General features: G+C 40.2%; 1 non-coding gene across 1 annotated transcript; it reads left to right on the forward strand.

The window, feature by feature from the left end:
• Positions 1-4,671: 4,671 nt before the first annotated feature.
• Positions 4,672-4,778, forward strand: LOC120253742. The gene has a single exon (XR_005534387.1). It is a non-coding gene; the product is annotated as a small nucleolar RNA R71 (small nucleolar RNA).
• The last annotated feature ends 667 nt before the right edge of the window (positions 4,779-5,445 follow it).

Raw genomic sequence — 5,445 nt, forward strand, 5'->3', positions numbered from 1 at the left:
AATTACAGGAATTGATTTTCTGAGGCATGTGAACAATAACTGCTATAGTAACTTTAATACAGCGACTTTCTACAGTAACATGGTACAGTCCTCCGCCAAAATACTCCCGAATCCACACTTTTCATCGAGGCCACACGAATGGGCACACATACATATGGTAGATCGCATTGCTTCTTCAATAAAAATTACATTTGACGAAGATCTTGCTAGCGTTGCACACGTTTGACACATGAGCATGACTGCCTTTGTGCCCATCCAATTTGCATGTTCACTGGAGCACAGTGGAGGTTGGCACACACTCACATGCCTTTGAACACAACTTGTGTCTCCATGTTTGTTCACTCCAAGATTTCATCAACAAAGTGCATCAATGACATACTTTGGTTTCTTTCTTCTATAATTTTCTCCACAACCGTACATGCGCAAAAGAACACAAATACACGTGTATAAGCGATAAAATTTGAGAAAATTAATGCTCATTGTAAAAAAAGAATACTTCATATTACTAATACACAAGCACTTATCAACTATCCTGATATTTTGACTCTGTAGAGAGCGTCATGAGCATTATGCGAAACAGAGGGCGTGATGAGTCGGGAGTGTCTAAGGCCACATGCCCTGCTCTCGCTGAGCTCAGATATATACACGCTGTTCTCGCGTAGTCGGTGAACCGTCAGCAGTAATAGACTCGGAGACTTGAGCTGGCAAGAGCTGCTATACTTGTACTCCATGGTACAAAGCGAGCCGGTTCATCCGGGACATATTGTGGCCGAGCACCTACATCACCAGGGCCAGCATATCAGAGTCGGTATTCTTTCCTTAGGTCCCTGCATCACTCAACTCATCATGGGGATGGGTATATTGGACAGTATCAGGGGGCCAAGAAAGCATTTATGTTGTCTCCTCTCGGCATAGAGACTATAAGGTTGATGGGGATGGTCCGGAGGTACAGACTAGGAGTCTATGTGATGATCATGCCCCCACCTGAGACAACTGAGAGTGAGGGTGACGCAGCAAGGGGTTCCTGACCTACACTTGAGTCTCGAGCCCTAAGTAGATGGAGCCGAGGCTCCACCTCAAGACATGGGCCACCTCCAATGCAGATTTTTTCTCCATCTCGAGCATATGATCATTTTGAGAGGCTCAAGAGTGTGGTAAGGATGCTATGGACAGAGATTATTGAGGTTCGCCCAATATAGGCTGCAAACCACATGGATGTGATGGGGTGTCTCGATATTTCACAGTAGTTACTCAGGCGAGACGTAACCTCAGTATTTGTTATGAGACCCTGGACTCCTCAAGCATCCCTAGCCTCACCATCACTAGTAGCAGAAGCAATAGCAGAGAAGACAGAGCCAGATACTAGCGCTTGATGTATCTTTACTTTTCTTTGTTCTTACTTTTTGTATTTCATTTCAACATTATATTTTGTACTTGTACTACTCAAAAAGGTTCCTCCTTCTGAGTTTATCTTTTATTTTCAGTTGTCTTGAATTGTATTTCATTTTTATATCTTTATATATACTCTAGTTTATTTTATTTTGTTGAGCTTCACTGAACCTCCTTGTGTATACATGCAGATGGTCTTGTGAGTATGGAAATTAAGGACTAGTCATGGACAGGGCCAATGTAACATTCACATGGCTATATATGCTCCATAACCTATTGGAACTCAACTCTCATTGAATATAGCTTTATCAAACGTACCATTAAGAGTTTAGGGGAGTATTGTTTCAATTGCCCACCTCTACATATGTTTTTGATTGCATTATATTTTATTGTGTTTGCATGCGTACATTGAGTGCAATGTACATCTTAAGTGTAGGAGGGAGTTCACATTAAACATGTTCTATACTTATGCTTTTATTATATATACTCATGTAGCCAATGGCGATTGACCTTACTTGCAATGGTCGTATTCTTAAGTTAGGATAATTTTTAACATTGAATTTTCTCATGCTCTAGTTTCTACTTAGATTTTTAGGAATTTTTGCCCGATTGACACTTATTGCACTACTCACTCATTTAACCTTGTGGAAACTCAAATTCAATGTCTAACGGACTAGTTTAATTGTTTCTTGCTTTAATTGCTTTGAAAAAAAAATGGTTGAATGAAAAGAAAAAAGTATGCTTGTTTTGTTTACGCATTGGGGGTGAAAAGTGCTACCACCTGTGAAGTATGAAGATACTCTCATAAGTCATATACTAGTTATGCCCTAATGAGAGAAAAAGCTATCTCATGGGATGAGTGAAAGGTACTACCCCGATAGAAAGAGCTACCACCTCGAGATTGTGAAAGCTATCTTAGCACCCCTTAGGAAAGGGCTACCTTAGAGGATGTGTTAAACTACTACCATCTCTTTTCTTTCTTTTTGTACATAAATAAGTCCTTTGTACTTAGAGCTTTGAGGTGTATATGGTAGGTTGACTTGAGTGAGTTTACACAGACTTACATGATATCGGATTTGTTGTCCTTTTTTATTTGAGTTTTAAGCTAGAGCATTGATTTTTCTTATTCGGTATTGAAATTTTGCCTTGCTTGTAGAATGCTTCCCTTGCATGCTTTGCTGAACCTAAGGCCAAGAACTTTCAATATTGGCTTCTTTTATGCTTCAATGTTTTATTTTTGCTTGAGGACAGCAAAAGCATAAGTATGGGGGAGTTTGATAAGTTTTTGTATACTAGTAATACAAAGTATTGTTTTGTTATATTGAGCATTACTTTTCTCAGATTTTATTGCTCATACATGTGTATTTGTGCTACTTTTGTGCATGTAGGAGTGTGGAGACAATTATGGAGGAAAGAAACCAAAGTAGATCATGGATGCACTTTGTTGATAAAATCTTGGAGTAAACAGACGTGAAGATATAAGTTGTGCTCAAAGACATGTGAGTGTGTGCCAACCTTCGTTATGCTCGAGTGAACATGCAAATTGGAAGGCACAAAGGCAGTCACATTCACGTGTTCCGACTTGTGCAACATTATCAAGATCTTCATCAATGTGACTTTCATTGAAGGCGCAACGCTATCTACCACATGAATGTGTGACCGTTCATGTGGCCTTGATGAAAAGTGTGCATTCGGGAGCATTTTGGCGAAGTACTGTAGTAGTCTGCTGTAGTGAATCACTGTAGCAAATTACTGTGGAAGTTACTCTTTACAGACCACAGAAAATTAGTTTCCTTGAGATTCACATGGGCGTGTAGAATTTCCACACGCCCATGTGGATGCCCGATTCCAGCCCTATTTAAGTCACGATTTCAGCTGTTTCGAAAGATCTTTTGCCCAACTTTTTCTCATCTTTGGAGGTGCTCACGGCTAGGGTTCGGACAGGCTTTGGCAAAGCTTTTAGAGTGGTTCTACGTCCTTTAACACCACATTTCTTCAGAAGAGAGTTATTGGGGAAGCTTTTGTCAGCATCGATTCGGTGAGGTGTGCACTAGGCTTCGCGAGGAAACCCTTAGAGAACACAAGGCTACTCCATAAGACCATCGACACGGAATATGAGAGGGCTTAACTTATAGATTGCATGTTTTTACATTTGATTTCATTACTGATTGTATTTTGCTATATGGAGAGCTAAACCCCTAGTGGATGCTTGAACTTGTAAACCCTAGGATGTTTTTATTTCATTAACCGTTCATTATGTTTCTTTAATTGATGTCTTTAAATGAGTTCCAATCTTGAATGCTTGTTAAACTAATTTTCCCTTAGAGTGACACTAGGGTTGAAAATCTACATTGGTAATCCTTGTCATTGAGTGACACACCATGAGGATTAGACAAAGCAAAATTGGAGAGGGTTGAGAGGGTTAGTCGAGAGGTAGAGGAACATCCCCTTTCCCTTCCATCGTGATTTATCCTACCTCCATGTTCCAAGGGTTCTTTGCGGTCACAATAGAGTGAAGTGCTAATAGAGGAACTCCGCTGGGGCTTAGTTGCGCAAGCAACAAAGTGAAGCATTGAAATAATCCTTAATGTTAGGGCTTAATTGTAACTAGGGTCTTTCGCCTGGACCAAAGGTTTAGACCTATATTAGGGAATAAGGTTTATCACTTAGAGTCCCTAGAGCTTTAAGTGATCTTGCACAGTGTGAGGTGTCGAGACTGAGCTATTTCTTCGCCGGGCCATAGTATAGGGTTAGTCACGGTTGACCTTAGGTTTAGAACCGTGTATTTTAGGATCTCCATGACTCATTAAGCATCAGTTAGGAAACATAATGATTGGTCTTGCACTTAAAGTAATAGTCCTAGGGTGAGCAATGTCCGGGTGCCCCACTTTCTATCGATTGCCTTACCTCTCATTTTATTGTGTCTCTCTTTCTTGTTTTCCTTATTTCTTTCCACATTGATATTTTTTACACCATCTTTGAACCATCATCATCATAGTTAAATAGCAATTCTAGTATTTCTGATCACTATTCCCTATGGATACGACTACCCACTCACCAGGGTACTTATTACTTTGACAACCCATGCACGTACGATACACACGCAAGGGGTGTATCACTTATGTATTTCACTGATAACTGATTATAGCCATCTACTCATTGAGCTATCGGGCTCCTTTGGGGGTTTTACTAACTAAGCTACCTCCTGCTGCAACATCAAGTAATTGTTTTGTGCTTGGGTCCAAACCATTATAGAAAGTTTGGATGATCATGCCCTCGGGAAACCCATGCTAAGAACATTTCAAGAGGAGATCCTTGAACCCATTACATGTCTCAAAAAGAGACTCCAAATCTGTGTGTAGAAAAGAGGATAATTCATTCCTGAGCTTAGCAGATTTTCCAGGAGGGAAATATCAGGCAAGAAAAGCTTCTACCATCTTCTCCCAAGTAGTGATCGATGCTCTAGGTAATGAATGTAGCCATTTCTTTACTCTCCCCTTCAAGGAAATTTGGAAGGTCCTCAACTTGATAGCATCATCTGTGACCCCATTAATCTTGAGCATGTCACACACTTCTAAGAAATTCTCGATGTGGTTGTTTGGATCCTCATCGCCCAAACCATTAAACTATGCCGCATGTTGTAACATCTGGATGAAGCCTGGCTTGAGCTCAAAACTCTGAGTTGTAATTAGTAGCCACACAATACTAAACTACGTGCCAAGAACTACAGGTCTTGCATAATCTGAGAGTGTCCTCTGCTACTCCTGTTATTCTGCCATATTATCAGACCCTTCACCTTCTATCTCCGCTTGATTTGTCTGTTCTTGTACTGGTTCCTTTCCCTGTCTATGAGTTCTTCTTCCAATTTCCAAATCACCTTAAACCAATATCGAAGGGTTGCTTTGGGTCATAACCTAGAGCTACAATCAAAGAAAGAAAAACAAATCAAAACGATGGAAGAATAAGAAAGTGTGAAATAGAACAAGTGATGAATAGCTAAAATAGCAAATTACAAATCCTTCCAAAACACCTATTCCCCGGCAACGATGACAAAAA

This window comes from Dioscorea cayenensis, unplaced genomic scaffold (genome assembly GCF_009730915.1).
Source record: "Dioscorea cayenensis subsp. rotundata cultivar TDr96_F1 unplaced genomic scaffold, TDr96_F1_v2_PseudoChromosome.rev07_lg8_w22 25.fasta BLBR01000185.1, whole genome shotgun sequence".
Lineage (NCBI taxonomy): Eukaryota > Viridiplantae > Streptophyta > Magnoliopsida > Dioscoreales > Dioscoreaceae > Dioscorea > Dioscorea cayenensis.